Source organism: Tachyglossus aculeatus, chromosome 5, assembly GCF_015852505.1.
Source record: "Tachyglossus aculeatus isolate mTacAcu1 chromosome 5, mTacAcu1.pri, whole genome shotgun sequence".
Classification (NCBI taxonomy): Eukaryota; Metazoa; Chordata; class Mammalia; order Monotremata; family Tachyglossidae; genus Tachyglossus; species Tachyglossus aculeatus.
The window spans coordinates 60,863,604-60,879,024 of record NC_052070.1 but is presented as its reverse complement, the minus strand read 5'-3'; the positions used below and the strand labels follow the sequence as shown (position 1 = coordinate 60,879,024).

General features: G+C 42.1%; 1 protein-coding gene across 3 annotated transcripts in view; it reads right to left on the bottom strand.

The window, feature by feature from the left end:
* The window catches only part of GNB1 (G protein subunit beta 1), a 110,028-nt gene extending 98,194 nt beyond the window's left edge, over positions 1-11,834 (bottom strand). For 2 of the 3 annotated variants that reach the window (XM_038746306.1, XM_038746307.1), the window contains exon 1: positions 11,666-11,834. The gene's annotated coding sequence lies outside the window, so the exon portion shown is untranslated. The remainder of the gene's footprint in view (positions 1-11,665) is intronic. The other variant, XM_038746308.1, reaches the window with a different exon arrangement.
* Positions 11,835-15,421: the final 3,587 nt, after the last annotated feature.

The following is a 15,421-nucleotide window of genomic DNA, read 5'->3' as shown; positions in this document are numbered from 1 at the left end:
ACTTTTCTCAGTCATATCTTCAGTGAAAATTTACAATAGCAGGGAAAGAATGAGCCAACCTATGCACATTTGCATAGGTAAAAGTTATTTCTCTCCACTTGCAATGCAAGGAGAGGCTGCCCCACACTTTCTTTTCACCAAGCCAAAAAACCTCAGGTATTTCCAAAAAGTTCTGATTCAGCTGATCAAGAGAAAGTTTGCCTGTTCCTCAATCTATCAATCATATTTATTGAGCACTGTTCCTCCTCAAACTTCTCTACAATGATCTCAAAATCCAGCACCTGGGGCAATCACAGTTAGCAGCAAAACCTAGCTTAAATGCCACCCTGGGGTAGAATTAGGAAGCTAAGATCCTTAGTCAATTAACTGTTCTGTTTTTTAATTTCCTAGTCTTCCAAATGATGTGGACTTTTGTATTCTAGCTCCCCTAATCAATCATATTTATTGAGGGCTTACTGTGTGCAGAGCACTGTACTAAGCGCTTGGGAAGTACAAGTTGGCAACATATAGACACAATTCCTACCCAACAGTGGGCTCATTTTATATATTTATGAAAATCTCAAAAAATAGTTTGAACTTAAGGAAAAAACAGGACAAGAACACAAAACTGTATATAGAGGACCTCAGAGAAATTGGTTAACCACAAAATAGTGCAGAATTAAAAATAAAATTGCAATTTTGTATGTATATTGTGCTTCCCCTCCAAGAACTCTAGGCTCTAAACTCTTTCCCAATGAACAGTGATGAATAATATTCCAATAAGATGGTAGAACATCTTGTATTTCCACCATAGGTACCAACTTCTCATTTTGAGCAAGTGTACAGGAAGGGGAGCAGGGACTTTAGAGAGAGCAAGAACAGTGCTAAGACCAGCTTCTAGAGTTGAGAAGTCTGAAAGCCAGCATTTTGGGTCTTTTTTTTTTTTTTACCCCTGACTGAAAACTCTGGAGTCTTTTAAGAAACCTGGGATGAATAAATCTGGGAGTCCAGCTCAAAAAAGATGCGGGGAGAGATGGTCCCCTACCCCACTTAGGAATGAACACACAGGACTGCCACACTATACAAGGAACCTGCTGCCACTGGTAATGGGAAGATGAGAGTGGAGAAAAAGGGCACACAGAACCTGTGGCACACCAGCAGTTCCAAGAACATTATGTGGGTCAGACAGCATCCAAATATTAAAACAGCAAGTATGAGTCAACTTCGGTGAAATTAAAAAAAATGTACAGGAGGAAAACAGTGGGGCAAGTGGAAATCAAACAAGGTGCAAATCCATTGTAATAACTAAATCAAATTTGATTGTTCTCCAGCAGGAGGGCCAAGTACGAGAATCATGTCCAACTCCGAAGTTTGTAAGTGGGGAAAGAACGGTGCATACAAATTCAAAACAAGTTCTCAGAAAGAAAAGAAACCTAACACCTAACACCTGGAGAAAGAACGGAATGACAGGTGGAGACAATGGTAACAATGGAATATTTTCTGATTTCCTACAAGGTAATAATAATGATAGCATTTATTAAGCGCAAAGCACTGTTCTAAGCGCTGAAGCACTGTTCTAAGTGACTCGGAGTCCCTACCAGAGTTTAGCCTTTAAGATCCTCTGGAAGAGCGCTGCCATTTTGTTTTATTTTTCCAAGCCCTTAGTAAATAAAATGTTAGAAGTTGGAGAGTTTCAGTTATACCCAAAAGGACTTTATTTTCTAAAATCTCATCTGATAGATATTTCAAGATGAATCCTGGAGCCTAAAATAAAAACCTCAATGGGCACACACATGCCCACAGCACTCAGGAGCAGATGTGTTTTAAAACTTCAAATGTTCATCCCTGCTTTAAATAATTCATTCTTCAGTCAGAATGTCTTATTAACAAGGTATTTATTCAACTGTAAAAATCAGGCAAAACCATGCACCAGAAATCTTGATCTGAATTGTAACACAAGATTACCTCAATATTTAGAGCATTTTGTTCTCCTACATTATCTGAGAAGTAACAATTTTTGTGAGTCCTCATGTTCAATGAAAGGGGGTTTCACATTTCTGTGAACCTCACTTTAATAATTACAGATTACAGCAGGGAAGCAGCATGGCCTAGTGGAAAGAGCACAGGAATCAGATGACCTGGGTTCTAATCCTGGTTCCACTACTTGTCTGCTGCATGACTTTGAGCAAGTCACTTAGCTCCACATGCTTGTTTCCTCATCTGTAAAATGGGGATTAAATCCTAATCCCTCAGGCTGGGACCCATGTGGGACGGGGACTGTGTCCAACCTGATTATCTTGAATCTACTTCAGTGCTTAGTACAGTGCTGGGTACACAGGAAGCACCCAACAAATACCATGAAAAAAGGGAAACCTAGGAGTCTTAAAATGGTGTCCTTCGGACAAATCCTTTCTCAGAAGTCTAATTTACAGCATGTAGCATATTTTTTTAAATGGATGTTTTTCAGTTACATTAGGAAACATCTAACTCGTTAATCACTGTGGCACTGAATGGTGAGAATGTTTACAGGATGGCTCAAAGCTTTAAAAAAAAGCTTCTAGTATTTAGCTTGCTCATTTCTATAGCAAGCCAATAAACTGGTCCTAGTAAATAAATCAGCAGCAATAAGCACTTCTTTGGTGCACAGCACTGTACTAAGCACTTGGGAGAATACAATAGTTAATCAGCATGATCCATGCCCTCATGGAGCTTACAATCTAGGAAGAATGAAATGATATATTTTATCAGCAGCAAGCATAGCAATATGGCCAAGTGGAAAGAGAATGAACCTGAGAATCCGAGGATCTCGGTTCTAATCCCAGTTCTGCCACTTACCTGTGCAAGTGACTTCACTTCTCTATACATCAGTTTCATCTGTACAATGAGGATTCAATACCTGTTCTCCCTCAGACTGTGCGCCCCATGCATGACAGGGACAACCTGAGTACTTTCTATCTATCCCAGTGCTTAGAACAGTGCTTGGCACATAGTAAGCACTTAAATACCAAAAATATTATTAAACAACACTATATTGCATGTGCACAAGCATCCAGGCATATATATGTGTATGTGTGTGCAATTATTCATTCATTCATTCAATTGTATTTATTGAGCGCTTACTGTGTGCAGAGCACTGTACTAAGCACTTGGGAAGTACCAGTAGGCAACATATAGAGATGGTCCCTACCCAACAACGGGCTCACAGTTTAGAATACGTATATGTGTATATATTAGTCATCACCTCCTCTGTGAGTTGTCTTGTGTGCCCAAACTGGTTGGAATTATCAGTCATGCACCAGTCTTTTCACCTCAATTACATCATCTTCAATATAAAGGATCATAACTTGTAGGTTTTTTTAAAATGTTTCTTGTTGAGCACTTACTATGCCAAACACTGCTCTAAACTGGCCTAGTGGATAGAGCACGAGGCTGGGAGTCAGACGGTCATGGGTTCTAGTCCCAGCTCTGCCACGTGTCTACTGAATGACTTAGAGCAAGTCACTTCACTTCTCTGGGCCTCAGTTTCTTCATCTGTAAAATGGGGGTTCAGAATGTGAGCCCTATGCAAGACAGGGACTGTGTCCAACCCAATTATCTTGTAACAACCCACAGGGCTTAGAACACTGCCTGGCACAGAGTAAACACTTAAATACCATGATTATTATTATTATTATTAGTAGTAGTAGTAGTAGTATACAAGTATATCAGGTTGGACCCAGTACCTGATCCATATGGGACTGAGCTCCTTGTCTTCCCTCCCAAACCTTGTCCTCTCCCTGACTTTCCCATCTCTGTTGACGGCACTACCATCCTTCCCATCTCACAAGCCCGCAACCTTGGTGTCATCCTCGACTCCGCTCTCTCATTCACCCCTCACATCCAAGCCGTCACCAAAACCTGCCGGTCTCAGCTCCGCAACATTGCCAAGATCCACCCTTTCCTCTCCATCCAAACTGCTACCCTGCTCATTCAAGCTCTCATCCTATCCCGTCTGGACTACTGCACCAGCCTTCTCTCTGATCTCCCATCCTCGTGTCTCTCTCCACTTCAATCCATACTTCATGCTGCTGCCCGGATTATCTTTGTCCAGAAACGCTCTGGGCATATTACTCCCCTCCTCAAAAACCTCCAATGGCTACCAATCAATCTGTGCATCAGGCAGAAACTCCTCACCCTGGGCTTCAAGCCTCTCCATCACCTCGCCCCCTCCTACCTCACCTCCCTTCTCTCCTTCTACTGCCCAGCCCGCAACCTCCGCTCCTCTACCGCTAATCTCCTCACTGTACCTCGTTCTCGCCTGTCCCGCCGTTGACCCCCGGCCCACGTCATCCCCCGGGCCTGGAATGCCCTCCCTCTGCCCCTCCGCCAAGCTAGCTCTCTTCCTCCCTTCAAGGCCCTGCTGAGAGCTCACCTCCTCCAGGAGGCCTTCCCAGACTGAGCCCCTTCCTTCCTCTCCCCCTCGTCCCCCTCTCCATCCCCCCATCTTACCTCCTTCCCTTCCCCACAGCACCTGTATATATGTATATATGGTTGTACATACTTATTACTATATTTATTTATTTTGCTTGTACATTTCTATCCTATTTATTTTATTTTGTTGGTATGTTTGGTTCTGTTCTCTGTCTCCCCCTTTTAGACTGTGAGCCCACTGTTGGGTAGGGACTGTCTCTATGTGTTGCCAATTTGTACTTCCCAAGCGCTTAGTACAGTGCTCTGCACATAGTAAGCGCTCAATAAATACGATTGATTGATTGATTGATATGGGGCTCACAGTCTAGGTAGGTGGGAGTAGGATTTAACCCCCATTTTACAGATAAGAAATTGAGGCACCGACAAGTTAAGTGACTTGCCCACGATCACACAGCAGATAAGTGGCAGTGCTGGGACTGATTTTGATTCAACATTGCAAGTTGTTGCAAAAAAACTGTACATCTCATCTGTATTTCCAACTCGATTTGACTCCATTTTTCCAACCTAAGGCTACTATATTGTATTTGCCGGTGGCAATATATGACCAATGTACTTTTCGGGTTTGAATCTATCAACTAAAATGATACTGAAAGAAATGGTCATCTGTATTTGCTAGGGTTTAAAGTCCTGAGATTTTCTTATCTAATATCAGCTCAGTTATATGGCCATAGGATTCTTTGCTTTCAGAACTTGCTTGAACTGAGCTTGGCCAAATAGGGGATTCAAAACAATATGGCATGCCATATGGACAAATCTAGATTTTAAAATTTTAATTCTCAATTACCAATCCGGTAATCCTGAAAGCCAAAATCCATTGACATTAAGAATTTAATCCAATTTAGCAGCAAACATAGCCAAGCTCTTCTCAGGAGGAGGAAACCATAACCCTTGTAAAATGAGAACACAAAACATTTTAAATTTACAGATGAAAATATGTGTTAATAATTTACTAATATAATAATAGAGCACTATGGCCTATTGGACAGAACATAGACCCGGGAGTCAGAAAGACCTGGGTTCTAATCCCAGCCCTGCCACCTTTCTCATGTGACCTTTGGCATGTCAATTAACTTCTCTGTGCCTCAGTTACTCAACCTGTAAAATGGGGATTAAGATTGCCCCATATGGGACATGGACTGTGTCCAACCTGATTAGCTTGGATCTACCTCAGCGCTTAGTACAGTGCTTGGCACACAGAAAGTGCTTAAACATAATTAAACCCCCCCCCCCAAAAAATGTAGATCATTTGGGGAGGCACTCCGAAAAACCTCCATTTCTACAAGGTAGAGTTACCCTTTCTCAAACAAAACAGAAAATAGAATCTACAAAGTTACAGTATAGTAAAGATAAATTACAGATGTCAAAGTCCTGCCCTACGGTATAATGTTCAGTACTCCCTATCTGAGGGAAAAGGTAACAACTTCCAAGAAAGGTTAGTTGATTACTAAAATGATGATAGTGACAGTAAATTCAAACACCAAGAATTTATCACATGATCCCTTTAATTACACTAGGTAGGGTGAGAAAACAAAACTCATGTAGAGCCTACCTCAAAAATATTTACAAGAGGTTTTCATTAAGTTGAAAAGGATGAAAACTACAAGAAACATTACAATTAGAAGGCAGATCATTCTTCATAGAGCAACAATCACCTATTATTTCATTAAAGGATGGGGATGATAAAACCATTTTTAGTGCAGATTTGTATAAACAGAGTTTGCTTTGCTTTACATCTAAATAGATATGGAAAAATTGCTCATTTTCTTTGGGGGATACACTGGCTTGTCAAACTAATTATCTGGAATCTTAAAATCGTTCCAGCAAAATTAGAATTAATTTTTAACACTGGGCACCAATAGATTAGATGACAGGATGTAAAAAAACTAACCCAGCAACTGGTATTGACCCTTTCCCCTGCCCACAGCACTTGTGTATATTTGTACATATTACTCTATTTTATTAATGATGTGTATATATCGATAAATTCTATTTATCTATTTTGATGGTAATGATGCCTGTCTGTTTTGTTTTTCTGTCTGTCTCCCCCTTCTAGATTGTGAGCCCACTGTTGGGTAGGGACTGCCTCTGTTGCTGAATTATACTTTCCAAGCCCTTAGTACACTGCTCTGTACACAGTAAGCACTCAATAAATATGACTGAATGAATGAATATTACAAAGTGGGGGTAAATGGAAGTGGATTTAGTCAAATACAAAAGCCAACTTTATTTTTCTACAATCTTGCATTCTAAAAAAATTCTGCAGTACTGTTACTCATAACTCTCAAGACACTAGTTTCAATTTCAGTGGTGTTGGCCTCATTCCTAACCTGAAACAAAATGTGGTGTCTGACCAAAAATTGATCAAATAATTTAATATTTGAAAGTCCATACCATCACGACTGCAGGGAATTGTTACGGCATATCCATCTGCACTAAATACTATTCCGTTACAAAAATGCAAAATAAATAAAAATTCCCATATAAATGAACTGACTGGGGGCCAGAAGATATTACTGCTTGTAATGTATGAATCAAAAGAATAAAAAGTAATCCACAGGGCAGTACTCCGAATATCTGTTCTAATACTAAGTCAATTCAATTCCTTTTTCAATTGAATCCTGAATTTATATGCGAAACATTATAAACCTATTCCAGGTTAACTTAATTATGTTTAAAAGCAAGGTTGCTTTATTACCAAAATTTCCTGAGATGATTCTTTATTAGATGTGTGGCACAGAGGAAATACAAGGTGACACATTTATTGGATTACATTATACTTCTGGAAAGACTTGCATAGTGTTAATTGAAACTCCCCCAACCAAAAAAAATAAAAATAAAAGGAAATGATGTAATATCCAATTAAGCTTTTTCATCATTGAAGGAAAAGGAAAACAGTACTCAAAAATACTGTAATCTCAAATCAATTGCACTTTTAATGTCTGCAGAAACTACACAAAAGTACATTCTCCTTTACAAAGCAAAGTAGACTAAAATGACTTATTCTAAGTGAACCTGAAGAACAGAAATAATTCTTCACCTCTTTTGTTCGGATAAAATTAGAAAAAAATATTCTAAATTGGGTAAATAGTTGTAGGAGAAGATTCGAATAAAATGTGATCAACCTCCAAGAAAGAGGGTCTAAAGATTATTGTGGTGTCCAATAAAAAAATCCCTGACTGATAGAGCCACTGTCTCTGTGAAATTTCCAATAAAACTATTTCCTCCTCCCCATCAGTTTTCAATGTGAAGAAAAAGAAAAAAAACCTTTCCAAAACGAAGAGGCGTGAAGGCGCCATTTGTGCCACTTCCCTTCCTCCTGCCACTCCACCCAGGCTTCCTTCAGATAATGCGAAAGAAAAATACAAAACACAACCCCCCACCCAAAAATCTAGTTTAGCAAAGCAGTGACGAGGAGGGAGTTGACAATGAGAAAGCTGCTGCCTTGCTGAAAACGCCATCTTGTTGCAGTTACTGGGCCCAGGCACAGAAGGACCCATTCATTCACAGCAAGGGAAAGGGGGGAAAAAAAAAAAAAATCAAGAAATCAAACACACACGCACTCTCTGCGATCTGCAATGAGAAAAACAACTGCTCTATTATTACCCACCCACCCTAAATCTGTATTGGCTGGCATATAAAACGAGATCTAAGCTCCCTGAAGTGTTGTCTTAATTTTATCCCCTTAGGCTTTTTATCCCACACTAAACTGATAAGCCCTCAATGTGGGATAAATATCTCCCATTTGGACAGAGAGAAAATGTTCTGCTTCAAATGGTATATTTCTCGATCTACCACAGTTCTTTATTTTGGTTTTAAATCCCCTCCTTAATTTTAGTCAGCTTTTTTTAAACCGGTTTGCTGGATTCTCAGCTTCCTCATTTTTACGGTTTCCTCCCTTCATAAGGGTATTCTCCGCCTAAAACTATGATGTGGAAGTCAGGCAGCATTGGCAGGGCGTATTCAGGAAAATATTTTAAGGAGTCAAGGAGTGAATTTTAAAGCCTCATTTTGCTAAAACCTCAGTCGATCCCCACAAGTGACAAACTGGCATCCTAGAATAACCTCGCCTTTTTTTTCTTAACCTGGCAAAAAAGAGAGGTATAGTCCTTTCAAGGAAAGGCCACTCCTCCTCTTATAGCCTTAAATATTCGCCCGGCTTATCCTTTTGTTTTTCCACACTGGGCAACGTAAACCGTTTCAGAAAACCCCTCGGTTGCGGGAAGAATTGTGAACTTTCACAATAGACGACTATTTTTAACTCGATAATCCGAAGCTGATTTCCATGGAGACTCCCTGTACCCCGTTCTTACCACACATCCTCCATGATTTTACAAATGTTACATACACGAAAATCATGCACCGCCCTAACGGATGCAGGGGCAACAAATTCACAGAAATGTTGAACCACAAATCCCTCTGTGATGTCTTGGACAAAAGTGTCATTTCCCCTTCAGAAACTAATGCGAGCCCAAGGTGGAAGTCCCACTCTGCTGGGCTGCACGGAGCCACCGCTTTCTCTTCATTCTCCACCATTACACTACAACCGCCGCGGCATTTTCCTGAAAACCCCTTTCCTAACTCCATCCTGGAGGGATTCGTTTTCCGTGGAAAGAACCCGGGCTTTGGAGTCAGAGGTCATCATCATCAATCGTATTTATTGAGCGCTTACTTTGGGCAGAGCACTGTACTAAGCGCTTGGGAAGTACCAACATATAGAGACAGTCCCTACCCAACAGTGGGCTCACAGTCTAAAAGGGGGAGACAGAGAACAAAACCAAACAAGGTCATGGGTTCCAATCCCGGCTCCGCCAGTTGCCAGCTGGGTGACTTTGGGCAAGTCACTTCACTTCTCTGGGCCTCAGTTACATCTGTAAAATGGGGATGAAGACTGTGAGCCCCCCCCCCCCCCGGGGACAACTTGATCACCTTGTAACCTCCCCAGAGCTTAGAACGGTGCTTTGCACATAGTAAGTGCTTAATAAATGCTATTAAAAAAAATCGCCCCCTCACATTGGGGGGCTACTCATTAGTCGCTCCATGTTAATTCGATTACAATTAAAATTGGAATCCTTCAATAAATGCTATTTAAAAAAAAAAATCCCCCCTCACATTGGGGGCTACTCATTAGTCGCTCCATGTTAATTCGATTACAATTAAAATTGGAATCCTTCAATAAATGCTATTTAAAAAAAAAATCCCCCCTCACATTGGGGGCTACTCATTAGTTGCTCCAGGTTAATTCGATTACAATTAAAATTGGAATCCTCCAATAAATGCTATTTTAAAAAAAATCCCCCCCTCACATTGGGGGCTACTCATTAGTCGCTCCAGGTTAATTCGATTACAATTAAAATTGGAATCCTCCAATAAATGCTATTTAAAAAAAAAATCCCCCCCTCACATTGGGGGCTACTCATTAGTCGCTCCAGGTTAATTCGATTACAACTAAAATTGGAATCCTCCAATAAATTTGTTAGTATGTTTGGTTTTGTTCTCTGTCTCCCCCTTTTAGACTGTGAGCCCACTGTTGGGTGGGGACTGTCTCTGTATGTTGCCAATTTGTACTTCCCAAGCGCTTAGTACAGTGCTCTGCACATAGTAAGCGCTCAATAAATACGATTGATGATGATGATAAATGCTATTTTTTTTAAAAAAATCCCCCCCTCACATTGGGGGCTACTCATTAGTCGCTCCAGGTTAATTCGATTACAACTAAAATTGGAATCCTCCAATACATCCTATTTAAAAAAAAATCCCCCCCTCACATTGGGGGCTACTCATTAGTCGCTCCAGGTTAATTCGATTACAATTAAAATTGGAATCCTCCAATCAATGCTATTTTAAAAAAAAACCCTCACATTGGGGGGCTACTCATTAGTCGCTCCAGGTTAATCCGATTACAATTAAAATTGGAATCCTCCAATAAACGCTATTTAAAAAAAAATCCCCCCCCTCACATTGGGGGCTACTCATTAGTCGCTCCAGGTTAATTCGATTACAACTAAAATTGGAATCCTCCAATCAATGCTATTTAAAAAAAAATCCCCCCCTCACATTGGGGGGCTACTCATTAGTCGCTCCAGGTTAATTCGATTACAACCAAAATTGGAATCCTCCAATCAACGCTATTTAAAAAAAAAATCCCCCCCTCACATTGGGGGGCTACTCATACTCGCTCCAGGTTACTTCGATTACAATTAAAATTGGAATCCTCCAATAAATGCTATTTAAAAAAAAATCCCCCCCTCACATTGGGGGGCTACTGATTAGTCGCTCCAGGTTACTTCGATTACAATTAAAATTGGAATCCTCCAATAAATGCTATTTAAAAAAAATCCCCCCCCTCACATTGGGGGGCTACTCACTAGTCGCTCCAGGTTAATTCGATTACAACTAAAATTGGAATCCTCCAATAAATGCAATTAAAAAAAAAATCCCCCCCTCACATTGGGGGGCTACTCATTAGTCGCTCCAGATTAATTCGATTACAATTAAAATTGGAATCCTCCAATCAATGCTATTTAAAAAAAAAAATCCCCCCTCACATTGGGGGGCTACTCACTAGTCGCTCCAGGTTAATTCGATTACAATTAAAATCGGAATCCTCCAATCAATGCTGTTAAAAAAAAAATCGCCCCCTCACATTGGGGGGCTACTCATTAGTCGCTCCAGGTTAATTCGATTACAATTAAAATTGACATCCTCCAATCAATGCTGTTTAAAAAAAAAATCCTCCCCTCACTTTGGGGGGGGCTACCCATTAGTCGCTCCAGGTTAATTCGATTACAATGAAGATTGGAATCCTCCCCCCAAAAAAACCCAAAATATTCCCCCCCCCCAAAAGGGTGGAAGTAACCGTTGCTCTCCCCTCCCACGACCCTCAAAAAAATGTAGCAGCAAAATAATAATAATAATAATGGCATTTGCTAAGCGCTTACTATGTGCAGAGATGAGACACACACACACCGCCCACTTGTATGGGAGGTGGGCGGCTTGGAGAGGGAATGGAAGGGAAATTAGAAACGGGTGGAGGCGTTTTCGATGGGCCTCGTTTGGCCTGAACGCCCAGTGGGGGGGATCCTCGAAGGAGGAATTGGGATATTGGGGAGGTGGTGATAATAATGATGGCATCTAGTAAGGTTTACTATACTGTACTAAGCGCTGGATGGGGAGAGAAGGGAGGGCTTCGTGGTGGCGGTGGGGAGGGTGGCGTTACCTCAGCGCGTTACCTCCCCGGCTGCTCATTCACGGGGCCGATGCCGCCGTGGCCGCCGCCGCCGCCGCCGCCGCCGCTACTCCCTCAGCCGCCCCGCGGTAACCGCGGCAACGCCTCCGCCGGGGTCCCTGAGGGGTGAAGATGGAGGCGGTTGAGGTCCCCGCTCCGTCCGTCCTTCCCTCAGATCCGTCCGGCCATCGGGATGGGCGCGGCGGGGGCCCCTGCCCGCAGCCTCGGGAAACCCCGCGTGCTTGCGTCACCGCGCAGGCGCCGCCGAGCCTGCGCGCTCGCGCCCGCCGCCGTTCACCTAGGCAACGCCGCGGGGACGCGCCCCTTAAAGCAGCCGCGCCGGGGCCTGAGGGGGCCTGAGGGGGCGCGGGCGTCCATCAATCAATCGTATTTATTGAGCGCTTACTGTGTGCAGAGCACTGGACTAAGCGCTTGGGAAGTACCAGTTGGCAACATATAAGAGACAGTCCCTACCCAACAGCGGGCTCACAGTCTAAAAGGGGGAGACAGAGAACAAAACCATACTAATAAAATCAATCAATCAATCAATCGTATTTATTGAGCGCTTACTGGGTGCAGAGCACTGTACTAAGCGCTTGGGAAGTACAAGTTGGCAACATATAAGAGACAGTCCCTACCCAACAGCGGGCTCACAGTCTAGAAGGGGGAGACAGAGAACAAAACATATTAACAAAATAAAATCAATCCATCAATCAATCAATCGTATTTATTGAGCACTTACTGGGTGCAGAGCACTGGACTAAGCGCTTGGGAAGTCCAAGTTGGCAACATATAAGAGACGGTCCCTACCCAACAGCGGGCTCACAGTCTAAAAGGGGGAGACAGAGAACAAAACCAAACATACTAACAAAATAAAATCAATCAATCAATCGTATTTATTGAGCGCTTACTGGGTGCAGAGCACTGGACTAAGCGCTTGGGAAGTACCAGTTGGCAACATATAAGAGACAGTCCCTACCCAGCAGCGGGCTCACAGTCTAAAAGGGGGAGACAGAGAACAAAACCATACTAACAAAATAAAATCAATCAATCGTATTTCTTGAGCGCTTACTGGGTGCAGAGCACTGGACTAAGCGCTTGGGAAGTACCAGTTGGCAACATATAAGAGACAGTCCCTACCCAACAGTGGGCTCACAGTCTAAAAGGGGGAGACAGAGAACAAAACCATACTAACAAAATAAAATCAATCAATCGTATTTATTGAGCGCTTACTGGGTGCAGAGCACTGGACTAAGCGCTTGGGAAGTCCAAGTTGGCAACATATAAGAGACAGTCCCTACCCAGCAGCGGGCTCACAGTCTAAAAGGGGGAGACAGAGAACAAAACCATACTAACAAAATAAAATCAATCAATCGTATTTATTGAGCGCTTACTGTGTGCAGAGCACTGGACTAAGCGCTTGGGAAGTCCAAGTTGGCAACATCTAGAGACGGTCCCTACCCAACAGTGGGCTCACAGTCTAAAAGGGGGAGACAGAGAACAAACCAAACATACTAACAAAATAAAATCAATCAATCCATCAATCAATCGTATTTATTGAGCGCTTACTGTGTGCAGAGCACTGGACTAAGCGCTTGGGAAGTCCAAGTTGGCAACATATAGAGACGGTCCCTACCGGACAACGGCTCACAGTCTAAAAGGGGGAGACAGAGAACAAAACCAAACATACTAACAAAATAAAATCAATCAATCAATCAATCATCATCATCATCAATCGTATTTATTGAGCGCTTACTATGTGCAGAGCACTGTACTAAGCGCTTGGGAAGTACAAATTGGCAACATCTAGAGACAGTCCCTACCCAACAGTGGGCTCACAGTCTAAAAGGGGGAGACAGAGAACAAAACCAAACATACTAACAAACTAAAATCAATCAATCGTATTTATTGAGCGCTTACTGGGTGCAGAGCACTGTACTAAGCGCTTGGGAAGTCCAAGTTGGCAACATCTAGAGACGGTCCCTACCCAACAGTGGGCTCACAGTCTAAAAGAGCCCTGTTTTAATGCTCCCGTCCGCATCACCTCACCCCCTTTGCTCTTCCCCCCGACTCCACACCTCACAGAATATATGTATTTATGTATAGATGTATAATTCTATTTATATTGATGTCTGTATAATTGTTTTGATGTGCACATATCTATAATTTTATTTACTTATATTGATGCCCGTTTACCTGTTTTAATGTCTGTCTTCCCCCTCCTAGACTGTAAGCCCTGTGTGGGCAGGTATTGTCTCTATTCCTGAATTCTACTTTCCAAGCGCTTAGTACAGTGCTCTGCACACAGTAAGCGCTCAATAAATACGACTGAATGAATCAAGCGCTTAGTACAGTGCTCTGCACATAGTAAGCGCTCAATAAATACGATTCATGATGAATGAATAAAAGGGGGAGACAGAGAACAAAACCAAACATACTAACAAAATAAAATAAATAGAATAGATAGGTACAAGTAAAATAAATAAATAAACAGAGTAATAAATATGTACAAGCATATATACATATATACAGGTGCTGTGGGGAAGGGAAGGAGGTAAGATAGGGGATGGAGAGGGGGACGAGGGGGAGAGGAAGGAAGGGGCTCAGTCTGGGAAAGCCTCCTGGAGGAGGTGACCTCTACGGGGTGGGCTGTACAAGTAAAATAAATAAATAAATAAATAGAGTAATAAATACGTACAAACAGTAATAAATATGTACAAATATATTGAGAGACCTCTTGAGAGACGTGGGGGAAGCCTGTCTAACTGTCTATATGTTGCCAACTTGTACTTCCCAAGCGCTTAGTACAGTGCTCTGCACACAGTAAGCGCTCAATAAATACGACTGATTGATTGAAACACGTCTCCCTACTTGGAGGCAGAATCGTCAAGAAGATGGATTCATTCATCGAGCGCTTACTGTGTGCAGAGCACTGTGCTAAGCGCTTGGGGAGTACAAGTTGGCAACATATAGAGACGGTCCCTACCCAACAGTGGGCTCACAGGTTAGAAGGGGGAGACAGAGAACCAAACAAAACATATTAACAAAATAAAATAGAATAAATATGTACAAATAAAATAAATAGAGTAATAAATACGTACAAACATATATACAGGTGCTGTGGGGAGGGGAAGGAGGTAAGGCGGGAGGGATTCATTCATTCATTCATTCGTATTTGTTGAGCGCTTACTGTGTTCAGAGCACTGGACTAAGCGCTTGGGAAGTACAAGTTGGCAACATATAGAGACGGTCCCTACCCAACAGTGGGCTCACAGGCTAGAAGGGGGAGACAGAGAACAAAACAAAACATATTCACAAAATAAATAGAGTAATAAATACGTACAAACATATATACAGGTGCTGTGGGGAGGGGAAGGAGGTAAAGTGGGGGGATTCATTCATTCATTCAATCGTATTTATTGAGCTCTTACTGGGTGCAGAGCACTGTACTAAGCGCTTGGGAAGTACAAGTTGGCAACAAAGAGAGACGGTCCCTACCCAACAGCGGGCTCACAGGCTAGAAGGGGGAGACAGAGAACCAAACAAAACACATTAACAAAATAAAATAAATAGAATAAATATGTACAAGTAAAACAAATAAATAAATAGAGTAATAAATACGTACAAACATATATACATATATACAGGTGCTGTGGGGAGGGGAAGGAGGTAAGGCGGGGGGATGGAGAGGGGGAGAGGAAGAAGGGGGCTCATTCATTCATTCAGTCATATTTATTGAGCGCTTAC